We start from the raw sequence: 26728 nt of genomic DNA on the forward strand, positions 1-26728 counted from the left end.
TGGATCTTATACTTTCAAACAACGAACTGCTGCTTAGGGACGTGAAGATCAAAAGCAACTTGAAGTTACAGTGACCATGGTGGTGTCAGAATCCTGAGAGGAAGAAGCAGGGGAAAAAACAGAGGTCTGCTTGAAAGAATCCCATGGGATAGGCCCCTGGAGAGAAGAGGGGTCTGAGAAAGATGGTTGATACTCATTGACCATCTCTTCCAAGCTCAAGAACTGTTCACCCCAATGAGCAAGAAGTCAGGCAAAAATGCCAGGAGGTGTACCTGGATGAACAAGGAGAGCCTGTCAAAAATCAAACACAAGAAGAAAGTATACAAAAAGTGGAATCAGGGACAGGTAATCCGGGAGGAATACAGAGATGCTGCCTGAGCACGTAGAAATGTAGTTAGGAATGCCAAAGCCCACCTGGAGTTGAAACTGGTGAGATATGTCAAAAATAAGTATCTGAAGGGAGGGCATAAAGAACATAGAGCCAGATTCTTCTCGGTGTTCAGAGACATGACACGACCATAGGCAATGGGCACAAACTGAAACACTTGAGACTCCCTCTGAACGTTGGGAAACACTTTTTCACTGTGAGGGTGACTGAGTAATGGCACGAGTTGCCCAGAAAGGTGTGGAGTCTCCCTCTTTGTAGATACGCAAAGCTATCTGGACATGGTCTTGCAGAACCTGCGAGGTTCTTGCTAGGTTTGAGCAAGGAGCAGGGTGGATCAGATGACCGACACAGGTCTCTTCCAACCTCAACCATTCTGTGATTGTCTGAAAGCACTGCTGTGTCAGAAAAGTTCCAGCCACACACAAGTGTTTATATTGCTGTTTTGTATCCGCTTTTCTGTTCCATAAAGTACCCATAAAGATACACACAGAGTATGTGTATTTATGTTTCACCCACCGTGAAGCGAACCATCTCTCAACCAAGGCCTCTAGGCATTTTAGTAACATGAATTGCCTTCTATACTATAGTCACAATTCCACTATTTCAACCAGAAAAGTAAAGATGTTTTCCCAAATCATATTACCTTCACATATAGCAACTTAAAATATGAAAGTCTAAGAGAAAAGGAAAAGAAAGAAGGAAAAAAATACTTGATGCTTTCTTAATATACCAATGTCCAACCACAGGACAAATGAAACTGAGGAACAAAACCCCAATGAAATATACTGCAAAATTAAATATTTCAAAGAATTCTTGATATTAACTGCAGGTCCAGAAATCTTTATTACTGATGTATAAAACAATATTTTTTAGTCTGAGAACAGAAGAATCTCACCTACTAAAAATTTTGTTAGATTTAGGCCTAAAAGAAAAAAGAACACTACACCACCTTCAGATACCTGTTGGAATACGGATTTACCTCGGTGCTGTTTCTCTCTCTCTCTCTCTCTCTTTCTTTCCACTTCTTCACTCTTAACAAATTTGCCTAGCAGCACAGTGGGATACATGCCATACAAACATGGCAGTAGCCTTCTATTCAGACAGATATTGTGCCTGTCCCTGCTTATTGCTGATGTAAATGATATAAAATCATATTAAATGATGTCATCAATAAAAGTGCTGCATTTTTAACCCAGTTAGCATGAGCAATAACTCAGTGGAGAGTCTAGTCTTCTTCATGTTCATTTACAGTGATTTCTGCTAAATGGTAGTGGCATGTGCCAGTTTGCTTCTCCAGGCCATTCACACCACCTGGACATAGACAAAACTCCACATATTTAAAGAAGACTAACCTACACAACCTTTAAAGATCAAGATGCATTTACTTATTCCTTCAAGCATTAACCTATTTCTTTCTCCCTTAGTATTATACTATTTTTATTTTTGAGAAGTAAAACACAGTCTCTTCTTCCTTTGGTGACGGCATCAGGTTACAGAGCATCTGTGAATTCTTTATTCAGTTGCCAATTACTTTTGTTTGTTTGTTTTAAGATGCATAAATTCATGCATAAAGTTATGCAACAATTACATAAAAATAATTGTTATATGCCCAGTATCATCAAGGACTTGGTTTTACCATCTAAGGCACAACTACATTAAGGAATAGTTCTTGCTAAAAGCAATGGTGTTTTCACATGCTCCTTGCCTTTTGTCTAACCACTTGGGCAACTTTGTTCAAAACACCTGCAGTGCACCAGTTTATCTTTCTACAGTGTCATTTTCCTCACCCTAACTTGCTCTGTAAAGCACTCAGGAACTTATGGATTTATTTCCACAATTTGCTTAAGGCTAAAGAATTGGCAAAGTTATTCCATGCACAAAAAATACTGTTGTTGTCATCAGTTTCAGTTCCTTACATAGTACTAGCACAGTATTATAATTTTGCTAATCTTGATGAAAAAAAACCACCCAAAGTTAGGAACATCCTTCTTCTCAGGCTCTTCACTGACTAGGCACAGTTATTGACGTTGCGATTGTAACACAAATCAAGATCTAAGCTTACTGAACAGTGTTTCAGATGTTTCCAAGTATATGATGCAGTTCGGTATGCCTCAGGTGTCAGCACAAGCACGAGAGCAGTAGCCACTGGCATTATGAACAAGTTGAGATTTTATGTCCACTTACCCCAGCAGGGCATGCAAAAACAAGGGGCACAGATCTGGGTACCAACAGTAGAGATATAAATCCCAATACTAATAACCAATTTGCAAGGCAGTACTACACATGATTCTCCACTGTCCAAACCATCTGGAAAGTGATCTGATTTTGGCTATGGAAGAATTATTCCCCCCCCCAAAAAAAAGCCTTTATATGGAAAGGAGGCATTGCTAATCAATACAATGTGAGTTTGAATGATCACAGAAGCTTGCTAGAAGCCACTATTTTAATCTAGCAGCCTTTAAGCTGCACTAGCATTATAGTGAGAATAAGAGAAAAGAGAGGCAGACAGCAATGTTTGTAAAGAAATGTAGTAACTTAAGCACCTGTTAGCATACTCTCCTCTTTAAATCTGAGACTGAACTTGAGGCTAAGAGCAACTATGGAAAGATGTGAATTTATTTTCATAAGCATTGCTTCTTTCTTAAAGTCATTTAAATTGGAAGATGGTTGCTGGACAACGAGCTAAAGACAGCTGCATCTCAAATGTTCTCAGTTCTTACGTTTTGTTGTTGCTCTCTGAAGTAACAGCATGGACCAAAATACTGGTTTGCTTGCATTCTGGACAGTAGACTGAAAAACTGTATAAAAGCAACAATATCAAGTATAAAAGTCTCCCTCTCCTGCCCATCACCAAATGGTTTGATTTAGCCATTAGCAGGTCTCATCTGATTTTTCTCCCTTCTTTCTCCGTTTGTAGCGTCCTGCATTTTGTCAACATATATCTCAATGAAGTAAGACATCCCAAACTAAAAGCTTCTATCATTTATTTAAACTGATCAATTTTTGTTTTGTGGAAGTTGTAAGGTCTAGTAATATGCCTCAACATTGCTGGCACCATAGCTAACCACCGAAACCACATTGCTCCGGCCACCAAGGATTCTGCCTGTTAGAGGCGCTGTTGCTTTGCACTGCACGTCCCGCTGTCTCAGGACACACCGCCTCCGTGCATGCGCTCGAGCCAGGGTCAAGGGGCTGCGAGTCTCCCGGACTTATGGGGACTTTCCAAGACCCTCCAGAGACGGTACTGGGCATGCACCAGCGACAGGAGTGTATGTAAGAGCGGGACCGGGGAGACGAGGAGGCGCGCTCTCCCTTTTTTTTGCTCTTCCCTTTGCTGGATGAGGCATTCTCGGAGCTTTCAGACAAGCGACTGCTGGGGGCGCTCCATGTAGACTCGCGATGGTCACTATTGTGCTTTTCTCTCTCACTCTTTCCTTCTCCCCTTCTCTTTTCATTGTTGATTTTGCGGATAAAATAAAGTGCTTTAGCGCTTGACTCTGTTTTGAGTCTGTTCCCGAGAATATATGAAACCTGATCACGACTACTTCTTTGCTTGGACATCACTCAGGAGTTCACCCCAGCTGCCGCCAGCCACTCAGAATTGTCAGAGGTGGGTTGGAAAGCAAGGGGGTTTAACTTCTGCCAAACTGAACCCAATAGGGGATCGTGACATTAAATTGGCGTCATGGACAGGATTCTCAGAGAACAGAAAGTGCACAGTTAAGAGGTGACCTCCTAGTAGTGCACTGGAGAAATCTGCATATTAAGGTTTGACCCTCCCGGGACAATAACCCCTTTTGTAGGACTATTACCTTGTTGTGGATCTCTTGCTTTATTATAAGGTGTGGTCTCCTGGGAGTATGTAGGGGAAACGTGGACATTGAGCATTGAGGAGTGACCCTCTGAAGACAATAACCCCTTTTGTTAAGACTATTGTTATTATAAAGTGTGACCTCCTGGAAGCATATAGGGGCAATTTAGACATTAAAGTGTGGCCCTCTCAGGATGATAATCCCTTTGTAGGATTCTTGTGATTATGTGCCCTCATGGGTTGAAGGAGTTGACAAATTGTTTGACCTTTCAGAAGCACACCAATCCCATCCCCCACTCCAGGGACAAGATTGGGCAAAACCCCACTGGTTTCAACCTCAAGAGTGTGGTGGATAGGATAAAAGTATTGCAGAAGGAAGGTTAAGAGGGGGAAAGGAAAAGCTATAATTTGTGCAGCGTTGGGAGCGAGTCTGGCAGATGTACTAAGAGAAAGCAGGAGTCCTGTAAAAATGAGACTTTAGTAGACTCCTTGCAGATGGTAATAAAAACCTTGCAGGAACAATTAAAGAAAGGTACATGGAAGAGGAAAGAAATCAAAATGTGTTATTAAAGGAGAAATCAGTTTCTGATGGAAGTGGATACACAGTCAGAAATAGAAGTAAGGTTTGTGGAGAAGGGGATACGGCAAATCTATCCCCAGAAGGAATTGCAAAGGAAGCCGTAGAAAGGCCACTGAATATGTATCCGTTGGTTGAAAAAGAGTATGTATATGAAAATGATGGTGATAACCATCTTCAGATTATCACCAAAGAAATCCCATTTACAGCAACGGAATTAGCAAAACTGAGAAAACATTTTGCAAGGACTGCAAAGGAATCAGAGACAGAGTATATGTGGAGAGTATCTCTGTCAGGAGGGGATGGAATTTTTTTGTCAGAGAAAGCAGCAAGGCATTGGGGTCCAGGTGTGTTTCTAACTACCTTCGACCGCTGAGCCCCATGGTCCTTAACTCAGAGACCTGTGTACTGGGCTGCAGGACTTAACCCCTTGAAGATGGGAGATCCCCTTGCCATAACAGGTGTGGTGGATCAGTTCATAGAAAGCGTGAAAAAGGCAGCTTGTCTGCAGATGATTCATGATTGGGAGTTCAAGCCCAACCAGGACTCCCCAGTGATAATGCCAGTGGACCCAGAGGGGATGACTCCCCTCACATGGGGACTTCCTGACTCCCCGAAAACCATTGGGATTTGGTTACAAAGGAGGATTCAAAACACCCCTAATGGAGAACAAATTTGGGCTGCTTTGGAGGGGATAGTAACCCCTGACCATCAGCAGACACGGAGAAAATTATGGACATGGGGGGAGGTAGCACAAGAATTAATTAATTTTGAGATAAAATAATGGCTTTGTTGGTAGCCAAAAAACTGAAACTAAGGTTGTACGGGCTGCAGAGCAAATTAACAATTGGCAGTTGGCAGTTGTGAAGGGCCAAGATTTAAGGACATCCCATAGGAATAAACCTGGGAGGCTGAAACCCCTAACTCGACAAGAGTTGTGGCATTTCAGACTTCAGAACGGCATTCCCCAGGAAGTGATGGATGGACTCCCAACCCAGATATTGGAAAAACTTGTACAGAAATGGTCAGGGCTAAAAACCATTCTACATATTAATGGGTTCTTAAACGATCTTTGAAACATCATAAGGGGAATAGAATCATAGAATGGTAGGGGTTGGAAGGGACCTTTAGAGATTATCTAGTCCAATCTCCCTGCACAAGCAGGTCCACCTAGATCAGGTCACACAGGAACATGTCCAGGCGGGTCTGGAAGATCTCCACAAGGAAGGAGACTCCACACCCTCCTTGGGCAGCCTGTGCAAGGGCTCCCTCACCCTCACAGTAAAATTTTTTTTTCTTATATTTAAATGGAAGTTTTTGTGTTGCAGCTTCATCCCATTACCCCTTGTCCTGTTGCTAGATACAACAGAAAAAAGGGATGTCCCAACCTCCTGACACCCACCATTTAGATATTTGTAAATATTAATGAGATCCCCCCTCAGTCTCCTCTTTTCCAGACTAAACAGCCCCAGTTCCCACAGCCTTTCCTCGTATGAAAGATGTTGCAGTCCCTTCATCATCTTTGTGGCCCCAATTAAATGCCTTCTATCCCAAACTCCTGGTTTTAATTTCAAGGCTTCAAACTCCTAGCACTCCCAGAAAGCAAACATTCTCATCTGGACAGCCAGTGTTGGTAGAAATGCCAACCATTGGGGCTGCCCCTCTCTTACTTGCTGAATCCCTTAATTAACGTGCCTGGAAGGCTAAGGATGCTTGGGGAAGAGAACACAAAATTAACACTCGATGGATTGTTCCCTCTTTTTAACCCGAGAAACAAATTTGGTTTATTTTCAGGAGAAAAGGGGCAATCCAGACATGCCCACAGAAGGGACAAAGCACGCATGAATTTCAATGTAATTTGGTTAAAATGCATGTTATTTTTTTTTTATCATAGTGTTTGGGGATTTATTTATAAGAATGAAAAAAACTCCCAATCTTTTTCCCTTTCCCCCCACCCACATGATCCTTTTGAAAATAATGAATTTGTTTTGTTAGCAAGAGTTGTAAACCACACCGTTAACCTGAGCCAGAGTTTGTGGAGGACCTCTAAGGTTATTTAGCTGGCCTTGGACCTTCATACCCTTCACCCCACCGCAAATTGTAAGTAATTACAGAGAAACTGATAACACTGTTTGGGATGGTAGTGAAAAATGCCCAATTCAATTTCCTACTGTAGGAAAATGTTGCTTAATTATCACTGGGAAGGAGCTGATGTGGGGAAAAGCAGGTGTCAATGACCACTCACAAACTGATTAATGGAGAGATGTTTACATATGGATGTGGCTTGATGAAACTGGGCAAAACACAAGGTTTTAAGGGTTTTGGTCAAACAAAATGGCAACCTTTGTACTTTGATGGTCCAGAAATTGAATTTGTAATCAAACCTGTCAGTGGATGAACACCACCACCTGTGCCTGGTACAAACAACAGGTTTTTAGCTGGCCACAGATATTAGAAAACTAGCCCATGTCCCTGTACAAACTTGGGAGGGTTGGAATATTGACATGTTCTCCTGGCTTCCAGGGGGCCCTTGGGTTAACCAAATCTTATGTGCTGTGTGGTTTAGCTGCATTGCTATTTTTGCCATGTATCACTCCATGTTTCATTCAGTTGGTCCAGCATGTTGTCACAGATACGCAGTTGGTGTTGACTGTCTCACCTGATGGAGTTAAACAGATATGAGCTGTACATAAATGTATTTCATCCACAGTTCAGATGGTATAGATTAAGGTTTTCATTAACTGTCATAGACCCAAAGACCCAAACTATACGTGCTCTCTGAACAGGAAGCTTTCCCTCTAACAGACCAGGGCACCATTGGCGCCAACCAGGAGCCCATGCAACAACTGCTTCGGAGCTGTAAGAGAGCAAAATGCTTTTCCTTTTGATTTTCCTTTTTGGACTGCTTGTCCTTGTGGACTATTACGTTCTCCCTTGAAATATGTTACAGTTAAAAGTTCAATTGTTATTGTTTTCATGTTAAATTCTAAACAGCAAATAGTTATACTGTTGTTGTGTTATTTGGGTAAGCATTTGTTTAGATATGAAGTTTTTGTAATGAAAATGGAAACTGGAATGTTTGTGGGGATGAACCTTTTTCTGTCCTTTCTCTCATTCTCTCTTTTCTCATCTATCCTTCCTCTTTCATTATCTCTGCATCCACCATTGAGTCATGGGGTGGAATGTAAGGTCCTAGTAATAATACCTCAACATTGCTGGCACCATAGTTAACCACCGAAACCACATTGCTCCAGCCACCAAGGATTCTGCCTGTTAGAGGCGCTGTTGCTTTGCACTGTACGTCACGCTGTCTCAGGACACACCACCTCTGTGCATGTGCTAAAGCCAGGGTCAAGGGACTGTGAGCCTCCCAGACTTGTGGGGACTTTCCAAGACCCTCCTGGACCCTCCAGAACTTTCCAGGACCCTCCAGAGACCGTACTGGGCATGCACCAGCGAGAGAAGCTATATAAGAGCGGGACCAGGGGAGGCAAGTACCAGCGGTTTCTTTTTTTCCTCTTCCCTTCACTGGATCGGGCGGATTCTCAGAGCTTTCAGACAAGCGACTGCTGGGGGCGCTCTATGTAGACTCGCGATGGTCACTATTGTGCTTTTCTCTCTCACACTCTTTTCTTTCCTTCGCCTCTTTCTCTTTTCATTGTTGATTTTGCAGATAAAATAAAGTAGTTTAGCACTTGACTCTGTTCTGAGTCTTAATTCTGTTCCCGAGAATATACGAAACCTGATCACGATAATCTGATTGGACATCATTCAGGAGTTAAGCCCAGCCACCTAGAATTGTCTGAGGTGGGTTGGAAAGCAAGGGGGTTTAACTTCTGCCAAATTAAAACCAACAGGGGATTGTAACAGAAGTTCATGTCAACGTGTAGCTTTCCTTGTACTAAAAATTGTTTACGACATCATAACCTACTGATTTCAACTACTTGAAACAGTCACTGAAGAGGAACAGATTTCTCATAAATGTAGTTGGTATTAAAGAGCTCTGGAAGACCAAGATCAAGGACAATAGTTATAAAGTATTCCAACAGTAACAGCTGAAAATGTCCAGCTTTACAGGGACGTCATTCTTCAATGCTCTGATTCTGTACTTAGATAAAACTGCATCTAGTCCTATGGTACAATCAACATTGAAGAATCAAAAAATACAATCGTACCCTTTTAAAGCAGTAGGTATCGTCTTTATCTTATTTAAGAATTCTCAGAAGACTTGTCTTACATGAATGATAACCTCTCTGTTTAAATCTACGTCACACTCTAGAACTAGTCTTTGGGTTGAAAAAATATACAGAATTTAACTGCTGCCTGCAGAGCCACAGAGTTGATGTCAGCTCATTTTCTATAAAAAAAACCAGGAAGCCTACGACTCTCTCTCTCTTGTGTTAGAAAGCACACAAAAGATAATGTTATTAAGAACAACATGATCTAAGGAACATAAATTTGGCGATTTACCAATGCCAGAATAATTGGTTTTCATTTCTTATTTCTATCCATTGGCACACATCTTTCTAGTATCTCCAGCCTGAAAAATTTTGGATTAAGCAGATTCATACAGTGAAGTCCAGTAATTTCTGAACATAAAATTTCATCTGCAGTATTGATTAGCAGCAGCATTAACTGAAGACAGGAGAGAAAACAAATTGCCAAGGAAATTTAGCACTGAGGTGACTGAGGTTCACGGGCACAGCAGGGGAGGGATGAAACCTAGACAAGGAGGAGCTGGGTTGAGAAGCCTGAGCTGGACACTTCATCTCATTTGAGCAGTTCACAAATGTTATTGCTACCCCCATCTCACCATTCAGTAACACCTTTTATTCCAGGATGAGAAGCATTCTTTTCTCCAAACAGACAAATTAATTGCCGATCCTCTAAACATTTACAAAAGTCCATCTGGAAACTGTAAGAAACCAAAGTGCTGTTTTTTTTTTTATTTAAGTCTATTTTCACAATTCCTTTCCTTCACTTCTCTGCCCTTTCTGTCTTCTTCCTTCTCCTGAAAACAAAACTCTTCATTATTCTTCTCTTTATTTAAAATGAAGACTGCTCAATAACACAGTTTTCTAGTTTCTCCTGCTCCTAAGTCTTGGCTGTCAAATGTCTCCCAGGAGGTAAAATCCAAAAGCTAATGATACAACAGAAATGATGGCACTTTGCATGTAAATATTACATTCTGGGATAAATTTTAGAGGAACTATTGAAAGCTGTAACTGAAAGTGACAACTTAATTTTCCTAGAAGTTTTAAGCAGCAGAAAATTTCTGGTGAAAGCAGAGAGTGCTTAAAAAGATTTTATTTTTTTCCTGAATATACATTTTCTTGTAAAAGTGTTATGAGTGACAGAATGTGAAAACAAGTTTCAACTGAAACGCATGCTGTCCTTCCGATTTAAGGAAGTTATAGCTGTGGTGTTAGTACTGCTACTTGCAGTTCTGCTCAACAGCAGCGTATCAAGAATTATTACCATTTCTATCATTTCCACAGATGCCTGAAAAAAATGGTAAAACTAACCACTTTCTAATTGATATGACCCCTGACTAGCTGCCCCTCAGGCAGCATGCTCAGGGTCTGCATCAACGTGTGCAACTGTTCCCTGAGGATAGAAAATTGGTATAGATGTGGAGTAACAGAAATGACTCATCAGTGCTCAAAAATGCATGAGAAAAGTGGTAGGATCTATCTCCTCGTAGCACTGGACAAGAGGCGTAAGGACAATGAACTCTATCCTTGAAAAGTCAGCTTTTTATTACTTTCAAGCCTACCTATCTCATGTGGCAGTTAGTGAGGAAGACTGCATTCTGCCTGCACCGTCTGAGATCTCCAGCTTCCTCCATCATCAGGCTTATGTGATTAGATCTGGCTTTTTGCTACAGCACTGGATAGACATTGGTGGGGTTCCTCTTGCTAATTTTGAGTCTAGCTTCTACTCAGTCAGCTTCCTGGTTGTGGAAATAGCAGCTATATCCTAGAAAGAACAGTGATGTGGATATTAGTGTACACATTATTAGATCAGACCTTGTCTGATCTGCCAATTAAAACAGGTAATGAAACTATTTTACACAGTTTGCTTCTATTTCTGACACAGATAGAACTTAAACAAGGATTCCAACCTTGGCAGTTTTGCTTCAAAGTCAGTGCCAAGGCAAGGATAATCCTTTCTAGCAATTTTCTCCATGATTTTTGAGCCACCAACTTCCGTATAAAATAGAATTTGCTATCTGCTACCCCCCTTCTACAGTCATGCATTGAACAAGCTTTGACAAGACACAGGATAGACCTTAAAATACTGAGTCAAGTGGCAGCAAAGAGAGCCATGAATCCTTAAAAGATACAAAGCTCATTTTGTAGCCGTTACCTTCAGGTAAGTGTACCACAAAGAAGAGTACATTAGTGATCCAATTAAAAAGAAAAAGAAAGTAAAAGTAGAATTAACTACCTTGATGGTTGTTCTGACTCTCCAGCTCTTCAATTACACCAATTGTAGCATAATGAACAATGATATTTTCTTTAAACTAGCAATCACAGCAAACAGGAAGATGAGCCAGACCTAGACAACTAACAGTGAAAAAACAGTGCCTGTGCTCATGTGTGTACATGTCCTTACAAAAAACCCCACTTTTCAGTAAGTTCCTTAGCCACAGAATTAGGCAAATAACCGTTACATCTAACTCTGGAGAGAATGGAGACAAACTCGTGAAGAATAATCAGCTGTAAACTTGCAATGGCCATCACGCTCTCTTCTCACACAAGTCTTAATGTTATCAACACACAGAGGTTATAGGAAAAACAGACACAGCAGAAATCTTGTGTCCTTAAAACTGAGGGGTTTTTTTAAAAATTTATTCCAATGCAGATGATGAAAAGTCTTCAATGAAAGCTGACAAGAGCTGATTAACATAGGCTTTCATACGAATCAGGAAAAAAAAACAAAGAGGGACAAAAAATAAAAGAATGCTGTTCTGGAGCTAGACAAGCACCCCCATCAGTATCAAAAGGAGTTTGCATGTAGATCAAGTTTAGCATATAATGTAAAGACTTTATAGTCAGACTATAAATTTTACCCATTATAAACAACTATATACCTTTCTAAGTGGTTTATAAACATCACGCAAAATGGCTTGGGTTTTGTTGGGTTTGTATACATGTGTGCTTGTTTTTTAAGATTACTCTTATAAGGGCAAGGACACAAAAAAATCAGAGGATAAAAGAAGAGAGTATTTCTGTAAGTCTATTGATAACTGACTGCTTATTCCAGGTAAAACGAAAAAACACATATTTGAGAAAGAAACAGTCACATGCGGAATAGTTGGGAGGATTGTTCTTTAAGAATTGTTACATTTAAGAACACTTACAGCAATTTAAGTGCACATAGGAAATGCCTAGTTTTCCCAGTTTTCTACAATAATTCATTCAGAAGGAATACTACATCTGTCAATATTAAGTCCCACAGACTGAAATTGCAGATCAAGCCCTCTGACAGATCTGACTGTTGCCAACAGACATGCATTCATTCACCACTGCACTGCACTTTGGCTTTCTGAGGACTGTATTTTGGAATTCCTGTAAGCTGAATAGCTGGCACACGGAATTCAACATATTAGTAACACTATTTTCAGTGCTCCTCCAAAGAAAACCAGTGCATATTTCTCCAGATCTGAGAAAACTTTTCTTTTTTTCCAATCCAAACAGAGAAGAAAAAAAAAGTTTTAATGCATCTTTCAGATATTAAAAAATAAAATATGTTGCTATATAGTGTCATCCAAATGCCTCCAAGCTATGCTTTCCTTACCAGCAACTGAGAAGGGGGCATGTACTTTGAACAGGAAAGATGGAACACACAACATAAATCAAAAACTGTGAGAATTAAACATCAACAGCATGGAGAAAAGGAACCTGCTACCACAGCAGGCAATTAAAAGACAGAAAAAAAAATCCAAATAAAAAACAACCTACCAATCCAATTATCCATCAGAGACTCTGGAGTCACTGCAGCTTCTACATGACTTGCAGCTTTGCTGATCAAGGGCTGTCACAGGACACCTAAGCAATAAGAATTTCACATGTCAAACTTGGAACACTTATCAGCAATTTCCAGTTTTCGGTAAGCTTACGGATACCTGTTCCACCATGGTCATTTTTCCATTATACAAAAAAAAGAGAAAAATGCAAGGCAGAGCAGACATTTAGGGGATTATTTTTTTTTGTTAACTTTTTCCATTTTAAGTAAACTAATCTTTGAAAATCTATCTCTTTGGATGGCTTTGTTTGAAGATACCTCCTGCCCAGACCTCATCACCTGAGTGTATACATGAGATTTTTCCTCTAAGCTTACAGTATAATGATGGAGATTCATAAGGTGAGAAAAAAAAAATCTTCATATCAGAGGTCTTCACTACAACAGTCTGTGTATTCTCCCCACTGAACAGGGAAAAAAAAACAATGCAAACTAGTCCCCCTAGTGTACCTTTGCAGTAGGAGTCTAAAGAATATGTGCCAAATCACTACCCTGGGTTTTTTTGTGTGTGTGAAGATAGCCTTTTGCGGTTTGTTTTTCAGTCCAAGATATAACCACTTAGAGAAACTACAGGGAAACTAGGCAACCTCTCAATTAATTTATCTGTTTTCCCACTCTTGCTATTTCTGAACAAGTTAATAAAAAAATAAACGTTTTACAAAGAAAATTAATTTGTATCTAGAAGATTTCATTAAATAAAATGCGCTGACCTGTTGGTAATTGCCAGGTCAGGTTTTAGCATGGTACTTTGTTTAGCCGGGGGCTTTCTTTTCCCTCTAGCACTGAAAATATATTTGTTTTGTTTTGTTTTTTTTTTTTTTTAAAAAAAAAAGCTAACAGTGTTTAAAAGACGTTTGATTCACTGTCATTTCCATTCTGGCATCCATACCTTCCAGAACACATAAATGACAATCAGTGCTGTGAAAATGTTTCCTGTAGTAATTTTAAGAGCACTATACAAACCAAGTATAATACATGCACAAAAAGGTGAGGCCTTATAACAAGTGTTCAGATGCCTCCACAGCCTAATTTTTGGTTCAAAAACTACATATTAGAAAACAGTATTATTTGCTGTCTAGCAGTACCCCTGTTCCAAGTTGAACGGTGCAGAAAACATTGTACTCGGGTGAAAACACAAATAAATATCGCGTGTCTGATGCTCTACAAAGAAGGGTAATCACTTGCTTTCTAAAAAAACAAAACTGGGCACAGTGGAAGAGCTAGGAATCTCTCCAAAAAGTGTTACATAAGGCATTGTCAAACTTCACGTCACCTCCACTGAGGCCGCAAGTTGCTATTTTCCCCCCCTGGTGAGCAGGGAGTAATGATTTAAATGACACAATTCTCGGATAGGAGATGATAGCTGAAGCCTTCCCGAAGAAGAGCTTCCTGGGCTGAAGGTTTGCTTGAGAAGGCTGGAGGGGGATGGGGAAACCAGCCTCAGCGTCCCAGCGAAACTCCGGCTTAGCCACGAGCCGGCGAGCAGGTTGCCGTGCGGGAAGGCTGCCCTCCCGGAGCAGTCACGCCGAGGGGCAAAGGCGCTCACGCCCCACGGCGTGACACCCTTCTACCCGCACGGCAGCTGCCGCCAACTCACTCCTCCGCGCTGCCGGCGGTACTTGGCGGGACGGCGGCCCCGTCCCCCCTTCCGCCCCACGGCTGGAGCCCCCCCGCCGAACGGGAACATATCCCGGCCGGAGGAGGACGTGAGGTGCGGTGTAAACAAGCGGCCGTGCGGACTCGGGAGGGAAAGGGAGTGCGGGCCAGGCGGAGTAACTCCCTCGGCGGGGGAGAGGCGAAGGGATGTACCCCTTTGTGGCAAGGGAGCGGCAGGCGTCCCTCCGCCTCAGCATCTTTTCAACTCCAGATCTGATGGAGATTAAATTCCAGGAGATTAAAACCACCACCCCATTTTCTACCGGGCTCGGATTCCCCCCTCCCTCGGGCTGCTGGAAGGAAGACACTCACCGATTGTTTCTCGCCCTCCCCCGCCCCCCCCCCCCCCCCGCCTCTAAAAGCAGCAGTAACCCGACGAGGGACTTACCTTCCCCGGGTGGCTCCCGGGCCGTCGGGACGGGCGCTCGCCCGCCTCTCCGCGCAGGCAAGCGTTTCTTCCTCCTCCTTCGCTCCGGGCGGGCAGCTCCAGCTCCAGCTCCGTCCTCCGAGCCCGGCGCTCCGGAGGTGTCAGCCGGCGGGTCCCAGCCGGGGTAGCGCCGGCGGCTCCACTCCACGGGACGAGGAGCTGCTGATGGTGGGAGGAGGAAGAGCGGGAGGAGGGCGGCGGGGAGGTCCCCACTCTTCCCGGGATGCGCCGCCGAGGTGGCTGTCTCCTCCTCCGCCCAGCTCTATCTCTCCGGGGCCTGCCCGCTCCTCGCTTCGCGCTGTCCGGAGGTGCAGCCCAGCCCCGTCCGTCCGTCCCGTTCGCCTTCCCCCGCCCCTCCTCCCCGGCGGCTAGCCGCGCGGCGCACAGGCCCCGCCGGCGGCCAGAAGGACCCGGGGGCGACGGGGGATTCCGGCCCGGCCTCCTGTTCTCTGCCCGGGGCCTGGTGCACGCTCTCCGCGGGGAGAGGAGGCCCTGCCCCGGCCTGGCGGGCGGCGAGGAGCCCCGAGAAGGTCACCAGCTCCGTGGAGCCGAGCACAGAGAGGCTCCCTCTGGCACCGCCGCAGCCGCTGCTACTGCTGCCGGCCCAGCCTCAGCGGCCGCTGGGTGCCGCGCTCCGCCCGGGCTCGCTCTGTGTCGGTGCCCGGCGGCCGCCTCCGAGCCTGAGTGCCAGGCTGCCCCCTTCCCCTTCCTTCCTTCCTTCCTCGCCTCCCGCCCCTTCCCCGCTGCCAGCCTTCTCCCGCCGGGTCCCTCTGGCGCCCGGTGCCAGGCTGCCCCCTGCGGGTCCCGGTGCCGAGGCTGCCCGCCGCCGGCGATACGCCCGGCGGACCGAGGCGGAGGCGGACACGAGGGTGGCCGCCACTGCCGTTCCGCGGGTGCCGAGAGCGGAGTGCCCGCCGCCGCTCTGCCCCGGGCTCAGCAGCAGCTGCAGTGACTGTGTGTCTGTGTCATGTCTGTGCATGGGCGGGCGGAGGCGCGGGGCCGAGGCGGAGCCAGCCCCGCTGACACACCGCCCAGCGACAGGCGCCGAGCGCCCAACCAGCAGCGGCCGCCACCGCGGCCCGCCCGCGCGGCGCGGCGCGGCGGCCCGGGCCGCTACACCTGGGCACGGACGGAGGGGGGCCGTACCGCCGCCCGCGCCCCGCCGCCGCCGCTGTGACAGCGAGCGCGTCCCGCGGGAGGGGGCTGTGCGGGGAGAGCCGGCTCCGCGCTTGGGGGGCCGCCGGCCAGACGCCTGCCCGCCTACCTAACGCCGTCCCAAGCGCCGCGCCCGACGCGCTGTCCTGGCCAGAGAGCCGCCGGAGCGCGCTGTGGTAAGTGAGGGAAGAGCGCGGGGCAGCCCCAACCCCGGCCACGGTGGCCCGGCGCGGCCCGGCCGTGGCCTCGGACGCTGGCGGCGGGGTGCCCCTTCAGGGCGGCCCAGCCTTCGAACGTGGGCTCCCGGAGGATGGACGTCCAGCTTTTTGCCAACGCTGTCGCGTCAGAAATGAATACCCACGTCTTTTCGCCTAGATGCGGAGGAGCCTGTCCCTGCCTTGTTTCCCTGCCTGCTGGTAACTGCTGAGACTGAAGTGATACATGCATCTTTCTTTTTATTTTGTGGGGATTTTTTCCCTTTCCCCTTGCCGTGGGCATAGAACAAGCATCAGCGCTTTTTTTGTTGCTGTTATTTTTATTCATCATCTTTCGTTCACTTCATTAACGGTGTAAAGTGAATTGTTGCAATACATTAGCATACTAAGAAGACCATATGAGAAACTACGTGTGTGGGCGGAGAGGGTGCCTGAAATTTCAAGAGGAGTGCAAGGGGAACAGAAATTAGAGAAGAGAAATGTGATAAAATTCGATTTTTAAAAGGTATTGATCCCTTCTTAGAATGGAAGGAGGAAGGAAAGTATACGTGTGCTTTGAGTAACAATGTAAATAATCAGAAGTAGAAATAATAGGGATACTATTCAGTACTTACTGCTATCTTCTAACCTTTAAGATTCTGTGATTCTTCTCCCTGAGGGCAATAATTTAAGAGAAAAAGAACTTGTTCTACAAAAGATACCACAGATGCTAATTTCTTACTATGTCCACTGCTTAAATCCTACAACTTAATCAGAAGTTGCTTTATTGTGGGCAGAAATTGTGTTTTGCAATGTGCTGCACCAAAATAGTGTGAACTCTGGAATGAGTTATTCATGGCAAGACAGTATTTGCCAGACTTGATTAAGGCATTGGTCCATCAAGCTTAGTTTTCTGCTGCCAGCAGCAGCCACTTCCTGATGCTTTAGTCAGGTCAAGAGTGATATTGGATGAACTGAAGTAAATCATGAAGTAGAATGTGCCAGTGATACAAGCGTTACTAACTGTAAATTTTGACATGTTATGACAACTAGGAAAGCATTTTGGGGAAAAAAAAATCCAGCTCCTCTGCTTATCCATATAAAGAATTTAATTCTGATATGGATGATTTTCTGTAGAAGCTACAATAACGTACAGATTGGTCTCTGTTGTGCTAGCTATTTTCATGAGCACATCAAAGTTAGAAATGAGCTATACTGAAGTGACTTATTCTGTCCATTCACTTCAGTGAAGCTAAAGGATCATCCTTTGCGTAATAATGTTTTCTTGCACCGTTGAAGGATTGTAACTGCTTTGGTGACAGTCCCAATGAATAAATTGCTGGGGATGTATGAAGGAGGAAACGGGGTTGTGTATATGACTTCATTATTAATAAAAACAGATTGTCTACTGCCTTACTGTCTGTTACTGGAATTCTCTGCAGTTTTGGTTTTTGTAGTCTCATGCTGTGCCTTAAAAAACAATAAATTATCACAGTCCGATCCTGCAAAATATTGAACAATTTCTGCAGGTTCTTAATGTTCTTATCTGTTACTAGGGCAGGGAACTCTCGGCACTCACAAAAAGCCTTAGCTTTTAAGAGCATGGATTATTAGGATTATCTAATGAACCACCATACATAAAAAATTATGGAACTACATACTGAAATGAAATTTCTTTGTATCCGTCAGGTTGGTGACCTGCTTACAAAACGGACAACAGTTGTCCAAACCCAGAGCAGCGTTTGTCAAAGGCTCTAGCTGAAAATCATTACCACTAGATTACAAAAACTAACAGGAACAAAAGGAGAAACTACCTACAAAGATAGATTTTTTTCCCAGAAATAGTGTCTATAAGTAAATAATCCTTTCATATTCATCATAAAATTGCTCCATCGGTCTTTGTCCTTGAAAATCCTGAAGTGACAGTTGCTTTGGACGTAGAGTAAACAAGCAGAGCAAAAGGATCTTTATGCTAAGGGCAGGTAGAAAAAATTAGATGCACATTTTTGCACTTCTGATTTTGTTCAGCCAGAAGGAAGCTTTCTCCAGAAGCTACACAACTTCTGGAACGAGGTGTCCATTTACATTTTTTAAAACACAACAAAGCAAAACTTCAGAGTAGTGTCAACCTCATAGTTTTAAAAAAAATGACTATTTTATAAGGTTGAAAAGTCTCAAAGCATTTAACAGTCCTATTATTATACTGATGTAAAATGATCATGCAAATGTTTGCTCTCACTTTTTTCTTATTGTAACAAGAGACAGAGGTATAACTGTACAACTTCAATCAGGTTATGTTAAATTCACTACACCAGAACGTCAGTAACTACAATAGGATTATGTCTGTTTGTAAGACCCCAAACACAGATTATCTGAGTTTTGATGAAAAGAACAAAATCAGTTCCAATATAACCATTTTACATGAACGGGAGATGTAAGGCCCACAAGTATGCAAACTTGTAAAAGTGCATGAAGTTCATCTCTCATTTAACATGAGATCCTTTCTGCATTATTACAGTTGCTTCATTGTTCTGACTGCATTCAGTCACCATGAGGTCTTTTGAGGAAAAAGACAATGCTTTGTTCAGGAGGTGACTGAAAAGTGATTTACTACTATAACAGTGCATTATATGCAATGGCAGCTAAAACATTCCTGAAAAACCAGAAGGTGTTATGTCCCCATTCCTCCATCCACACTTCTGTGCTGAATCAACATTTTAAATACCTAGTGAGGCTGCTGTGTCACTCAAGATGTGTATGGGATATGCATGGATAAAGCTAAGTTCTACATGATCTGCTCTTCTGTGGAGTTGGTGAAAGAGCTACTTTGCCTAAAATCAGCCATTCATAGTGTTCTTGTGGGGAACAGAAATTCAAATTTGATTTATCAGGCAGGCTGGATTGTGTTAACTGATCCACTTCAACACAGAAGGCTGTGACTCGCTCTTAATTTATAGATGCTAAATTGAACAACTGTTAGTTGTATCAGAGCATGAAAAGCAAGACCAAAAGTCTGAAGCAAGTCCTAACCCTTGAGATTCTTGTTATCATCTGCCACTGCAACTAATATAAAACTACTGCAGAACAAGCTCTCTAACTTCTTTTATAGTAGAAAAAGACTTTCAGACAAGAAATAAGTGAAATTTAATCTACTCTGGAAATGTGAATTCCAGTTCTAGTGCAGAGTGGAAGCTCTGTTACATATGCTGTCCACAATGGGCAGTAAATTAAAACTGAATGGGGATTTTCCTGTGCAGGTAAGAGAAAAAAGAAAAAAAATCAACTAAACCCAAGAAAGTCAGCAAGATTCCAGATTCTCTGGGGTTATAGGAACTGGAAAAACAAAAAAGGTAATCTGAATGTATTTAAATAAAACTAGAAAACATCATGAAAACCTAAAACTTTCAGAATGCAAAGGAAATTAGTTATTGAAACAAATTCTTTTATGCTAAAACAGATTTCAGACAATAAACCAGTTGTTCTTTGTTAACTTACTTTGATTTTTATACAGATTTCTCCCAGAATTCAGTTGTACTTCTAGATGTAAAAAGGTAAAACGTCCATACTAGAGTCTTAGGCAGTGTTATGCCTTACAGAAAGTAAAATTTGAAGGAAAGGGGTACTTTCCCATTTGTTTACTTTGTATCTCTGACAAATCTTTCTGTAGCTTTTTCTTTCATTGCTGGCAATTACTAATTTTCATTTGCTGAGACTTAGTCAGTTAGAAAATAGTTGGTGTTTTGTGGACTGGTTGTTAGGTTGGTGAAGATATGCAGAATAAATATGGTGCAACTTTAATATTATGAAGTTAATCTGATTTCAGGTCGATTAAGTAATTCTTTAAATTTGGACCTACCAAGGACAAGCTGGTCCTGTATGTCTACTTCCAGAAATAGTTGGTACTCTTTTACTAATATGACTCATATAACTCAGAAAAGACTTGATTACCTATTCCATAAAGTCAACACCAATGTTTCCAGAGCTCTAAGTAATGCATTATTTGAAGCCTCAAAAAAGTAACAAAATTATGTGTTTGAAGATGGGTTTTTTGTTGGTTTTGTTTTCGCAAAGGAATCTTCACAGCTATGCTGTTTGCAGTGGAATTCTAGATAATTGTTCTGTATTAACATGTATGATTCCATTTACAGAATCTTCTGGGAGAGAAAAGCTACATTCCACAAACTTTAAAATAATTTTAAACTTCACTGTCTACAAAGGTGAAACTGATCAAAGTACTCTTAAGCCTAACTCAAGGTATGTTGAAGTCAGTGGCACAACTGCACTGATTTCAGTGGTATTCAGTCTAAACTGTTTTCTATCCCAGTCTGTGTTGGGGAAAAAATATATATATATACATAAACACACACACACACTTTTATTAAGTCCTTTTTTAGTAATTGTTTCTATTTGACTGCTTCACCTTGCTTCCAAGCAAATGGTAGACATAGTGTCTCTACTCTGTTTCTTTGATTATGTTTCTCCATTTATGGCCCTGCAATATGAATACTGAATAAGACTTTGAAAAGCCTTGAATGAATTGTAGACCAGTGCAATGACTATCTGCTATCCTTTCTAGAAGTATTAAAGCACAAGATGTATCACTTCTCTGCTCTTAGCCTTACACACATGTAAATTTTCATTCATCTAAGCACACCTTTTACTGGTGAAAATGAGGATACTCTACCTGATCAAAACAAGACCTTTTGTTTCCATTAGAATCAGCCATCTTATATATGGAAGGTTTAATTGTTTTCAGAATAGTTTCATTAACTTCTGAAAGTGTTACCAGTACAGGCCTCCCCTGAACCAGGATGCTAATTATAAGGAAAACTGCCCTTACAGTAGCTAGAGAATTGTGTCTTCTTTAAGAGAGCAGGAAGGCTCATTCAGTCATTGACAAGAGTGTTTCTGCCAGAAAGTAGGAATAACTGACAGTTACATGAACTCAAAGAATACCTGTGACAAATGAGTTACTCCCACAGTCTAATAGCCTCTTCAAACGGACAGCACCAGTAAGCTTAATAATGATTGAGTAAACAATGGTGAGGCCTCATCTGGAGTCCAGTTCTGGGCTCCTCAGCTCAAGAGGGACAGAGAACTTCTGGAGACAGTCCAGTGCAGGGCCACCAAGATGATCAGGGGACTGGAACATCTTTCATACAAGGAAAGGCTGAGGGAACTGGGGCTGTTTAGTCTAGAAAAGAGGAGACTGAGGGGAGATCTTATTAACATTTACAAATATCTAAAGGGTGGGTGTCAGGAGGTTGGGACATCCCTTTTTTCTATAGTAGCTAGCAACAGGACAAGGGGTAATGGGATGAAGCTGGAACACAAAAAGTTTTACTTAAATATAAGAAAAAACTATTTCACTGTTCAGGTGAGGGAGCCCTGGCACAGGCTGCCCAGAGGGGTTGTGGAGTCTCCTTCCTTGGAGGTCTTCAGGACCTGCCTGGACATGTTCCTATGCGACCTGATCTAGGTGACCCTGCTTCTGCAGGGGGTTTGGACCGGATGATCTCTAAAGGTCCCTTCCAACCCCTACCATTCTATGATTCTATGTCCATCAAGTTCCATGAGGTCAAAGGATTGTCCTTTATGGCCAGCATCAACTTGTCAGCTCCGATGTCTGCAACTCATTGGGTTAGGCATGTTTGAAGAGTGCGGTCTGAATGCTTGGATTGCTTCCTTAGGCAGCCAGAGTGACAGCATAACACATATGTCCTTCATCACATTTATGGTAATTTTAGATAAAATATCTTGTGGGTCTGACCTAAAAAGTCTACACAGTACTAAAAATAAGTGTAAATATAAAATGTCAACAAAAGTAAACTGGACAGATGAATGATAAAATTATAAATCCTATTACAATTTAACACATGGTGTCCAGATTTATTAAAATAATTGTAAGTTTTGTATCAGTGGTCAGTCCTTTAGAATCTGTATTAAAAAATACCTGAATTAAAAATAGACTCTGTGGGAAAGGAAATTACCCCGAATTGACTTGAAAGACTTCTGACCTAATGAGTCAAACAGGATTTTTTTTTTACCACAAGGTAATGACCATAGTTATCAGTCAGATAACTTTTTTTCCCTCCAATGTGGGCTATTCTTTTAAATATTTTCTAAAAGATTTCTCTATGAAGCAGAATTGCTTTATAGCTGCTACTATCCAATGAAGGAAGGGTCAAATAAACCCCAGATCCCATCTAATGACTCAAGCTTATTTGTTTTTCAGCCGTTGCAACAATAAGACTGTGCAATATGAATCTTTTCTGGCAGTTTAACAAAACTGACAGAAGAAAGTCCATTTTCATGTCCTTATCAGACAAAAGCACAATAGAAATATATGTACATGCTTCTGAATATAAACAAACAGCCAAGCATACAAATATGAACTTATGTAGTGGCCAAAGAGATCTCAGAAGTGTACTGTGTATAAACTAAAATGTTACTTTGCCAGGGCCGAGGTGCATGTGAACTGCATCCAGCTCTCTAGCCAAGACTGTCAATGCTAAAGGAAGTTTCTATGTTCTTGCTGGCATTTGAGAAGTTGTGAGCTATGATCTGGACTTGCTGCGTTGGCAAAAGAATAGGAAAGGTCACCTCATCTCAGCCGCGAAACTGTCAGTAACAAAGGATAATCCTTCTCAGTCACGGCAGCAGTTGCAGGGAAGTTGATGCTAAGATCAAACAACAAGGCCAGACCAATACTAGTGCCAATGGACCTGTCAACATTAAACACCTCTTTTCAGAGAAGTACTTTAACACTTTGATATTCTGTGCTTCAGACTGTATCTTGACATATAGTAGTTTTTTTCTATTGATTCTTAGGAGAAACTAAAGCTATTAGACATACTAGAGGCCAAGCAAACAAGGCTGGACCTAGAAAAAGGACAGCCCTTCAAAGTCTGAAGGTGACTTTGAAAGAATCTAACAACAGATAGAAAAAAGCCCAACCAATTCAATAAGTATTTTACACTCTGTGTGTCTACTTGCATTTCTGAGCTTGGCAACCGCACAGGTGCTGGCATCACTGCTTACTTTAAAATTGCAGTCTGTGTCAGATTGTGTACTCAGGAAAGGAATAAGCTTTTACTACGATGAATGGCATCAGAATTCACAGTTCCTGCAGCACCTAACAGAAATGACCAGACGATGCAAAGTTTCCAGTTATCACTATGTGATAAAGTCAGTTAAAAAGAAGAATTCATCTACAGAGAGTGAAAATAATTTTAAACGTTTCTCTCCAAACAACACACAAGATCTCAGTGCTGGAATCTGAAATCATACTGGCATAATGCCCTTTGCCCATGTTGACAGTATTTCAAAATATGCTGCCTTATGGTTTCTATGCCAGCTTGATACTACAGCAGCTCCAATGAGAGGCAATAACTGGAGAGATTTTTCCTGTACCAGACATGCCAATGGCTTTTTGAGACTTTTTTCTACCTTCTTGAACCCAGCATAACTAAATGCAAAATAGATGCAGCCAAGACAAGTGATCATCAGCAGGAGGTACTGTACTTTTTTTCTCCTAGATCAAGATGAAAAAGATGACACTCCTTGAGAATGATCTTTATACCAAATCATAGAATCATAGATTGGCAGGGATTGGAAAGGACCTCTAGAGATCACCCAGTCCAACCACACTGCTAAAGCAGGTTCACCTCCATCAGGTCACAAACACAGTGTTAGCTTTGCTATGGCAATTACTGGTCTGTAATACAGGAGTCCAATTTTTATCAGTTATCTCAATGAAAAGGACTAGTTGCAAGTCGTCTTTCTGTACTGTAATCTGTGACAAGTTGGAGAGATAGTGGGCCACATATTACTGAGTAGTCAGCAATTTGAACCTCCAACTGGTGATAGATCAAGAAATCCTCTTAGAACTCTCCTAGTGAGCAGTGCCACTAGTGTGTCATACAAAAAAAAAGATTTTATATATGTTTTTAAAAGTCTTTATGTGACTAGTAGAGAGTTGATAAAAGGGAAAAACTGTATTTTTAATGTATACCCATACAGTGAGCTCAGACCTCTTCTTTGTTGACTAGTTTAACACAGCAGCTAAACAAGCTCACACTCCTTTGAATTGTTACCAGGCTTTGCATCTGCCAATCCCTGACAGCAAATGCTTTTGTTATTCCTTTTTTCTACCCACCATTGCAGAAGGAAAACTGAGTTTTTCTAAACTGATTACCCTTCTCCACTTAAGTCCAGGTAGGGATAGATACTGGAATTGGCAACAAGGAGTTTATTTGTTCTATAGGAGATGGAAAGAGAACAAAAGAGATTTGATGGGAAGCTGGGATACAAGACGAAAACCAGGATTGTCTGTATGAACAAATCCGGTCTTGCAAAGAGAGATGAGGATGCTAAAGAGTGCCATGAAGTGTGCAACTGACTTTTTTGTACATAAAGTAAGAGTCTGGCAGAAAATAAATCTGGGATCATGTAATTAGGAATGGTATAATAATCTGAAAAAGGAGGTATCAAATTCTCTTTGTATATGAGAATTTAATTGTTGAGTCCTAACACTGTGTACTTGAGTTTGCAACCATAACGGTATTCTATTATGGGGGTTTTTGTGTGTGTGTGTGTGTAAAGCTGGATATTACTGAAAAAGAATAGAGGAGATGGAGTCTTAATGAAGGTTTTGTTACTTCAAGCTTGTGCTAACTGCATTGCTAACAAGTGACCACATGAACAGGAAGCTTTTTTCCCAGTTTCTTGGTAGTGATGGCATTTCTAGGAAAAAGCCCTATCAGGCACCAGTAAGAGTCAGATGCCTAGATGTCTTTTTATGCACTGAAGGTGTCAGAATGTTAAGACACTCCATACCATTTGTATTTGGTTTAGGCTACAGGGTTCTGCCATCAGATATGGGTTTGCTCCCCAAGATAATCCAACAGGTGTTCCACATCCTGAGCATTTCTGAAGGAACAGGGGCACTAATGAGTTACATTTTTTGAAGAATATTTTGACAGCATCAGTGTAACAGGGCATGAACAGGAAGACAGTGCTGCCCACCAGCATAGACATGTTAAAGGCTTAGATGCAAGTGACACTTGCATGACAAATAGTGTGCTAGAAGATACAGCTGTCATTGTTTGATTTCTATCCATTTGCCTCATTAACTTAGTAAATCAGTCATTTTATATACTAGTAATCGGTTGCACACAATGATTCTTTTGATGATGTTGAGCAGATTTAGACTCAGAACAAAGTTGTGGCCTGCACCCTTCCTGCAGTAAGCAGAATGTTCATATAACTAACTTCTCTGACAAAATCTAAACCATAATCTGACAAAATGTCATATCCAGCAGAGGTGAATGCAGAGCATATTGTCTTAAGAATTAGAAGGCTGACTTAAAAGAGAAATTACACCAGCTGAATTAGCGTCATGCTCCAGTTGATTTTCTAGGCCTACATGCCTTCTGCTAAGAAAGGAGATAGCCTCTGGGAAAATACTAATTTTCAGTTTCCTTTGCTGCAAAGAATAGCCTCAGAAGAAGGACATGCTTGAAGCCAGTTGTCACAAAATGTTTGTGGTTGCCAAAGAACTTGGGACTTCACAATTATCCCTCAGATATTATGTAGTGCAATGGAGTTTCAGCAGAGTCTACATCTCTGAGATAACCAATGCTAACGTGCTACTTCAAAGGCATCCTTTGAAGAAGATTTCACTAAACCCAGTCTCCAGCCTGTCCACAGGGTACTTGTGTAGTTCCACACAAAGTCTAGTGAGAAAGTGACACATTATACACTAGAATTTTAACACATACTGGATTCTCTTCCCTTGAATGAGAGGGTAACAAAACGAGGGCTGTGATCCCACAACTCTGTGCTTGCCAATTAATTTTGATGCAAGCATGCAGATACCTTTTCTGTTTTTGATGTAGTCTTCTTCCCTTACTTTTGTAAACAAAAATTGAAAACTCAGAAAAGAATGTTTGCAGACACTAGGACATCAGCCTTTCTCTGGAAACTGAAGATGGTTATCTCAAAACAGTGTGTCAGCTTCTGAGCAGGCTACTAATTCTAGGAGTCTGAAAGCAATATATATGCTTCCATTAGATGTGTGTCATTTCAGCAGACACAGAAACATATGGACTTATTTTCTAAAACTGGATGAAGTAAGAAGAGTAAATGCAGGAGGATAAGTAGTTAATAGAAATTACTAAGAAATATAATACTTAAAATATCCTGTCCCCACCAGTTTAAATTCACACCTACTCCTCTCTGAGCAGGGAAGAGAAAAAAGAAATGTTCATCTTCAACTTTCGAAACTTTGTCTCCAGGGTACTGAGCACCAAATCTTCAGCAGTACATTGGCTATTTAAACCTGGGAATGACAGTGTCAAAGCAAACCAGACACCATAAATAACGCTACAGAGTGTACAAGGGATGAGGGGGAGCGAGCGAAGAGCAGGGAACCAAAGAGTTGAATCATGTACTTATAAAATTTAGGTGAAATGAACACAACAATCCATCG

The 26728-nt window shown here is 42.1% G+C and overlaps 1 protein-coding gene and 1 pseudogene across 2 annotated transcripts in view; one reads left to right on the forward strand and one right to left on the reverse strand.

Moving 5' to 3' along the window:
* Positions 1–15847, reverse strand: part of LARGE1 (LARGE xylosyl- and glucuronyltransferase 1) — a 297579-nt gene extending 281732 nt beyond the window's left edge. For both annotated transcript variants that reach the window (XM_062011860.1, XM_062011868.1), the window contains exons 1-2: positions 14849–15847; positions 12744–12830 (exon numbers count right to left, since the gene is read on the reverse strand). The gene's annotated coding sequence lies outside the window, so the exon portion shown is untranslated. The remainder of the gene's footprint in view (positions 1–12743; positions 12831–14848) is intronic.
* Positions 4074–5560, forward strand: LOC104554106 (uncharacterized; annotated as a pseudogene).
* Positions 15848–26728: the final 10881 nt, after the last annotated feature.

The sequence above is a fragment of the Colius striatus genome, chromosome 1 (genome assembly GCF_028858725.1).
Source record: "Colius striatus isolate bColStr4 chromosome 1, bColStr4.1.hap1, whole genome shotgun sequence".
Classification (NCBI taxonomy): Eukaryota; Metazoa; Chordata; class Aves; order Coliiformes; family Coliidae; genus Colius; species Colius striatus.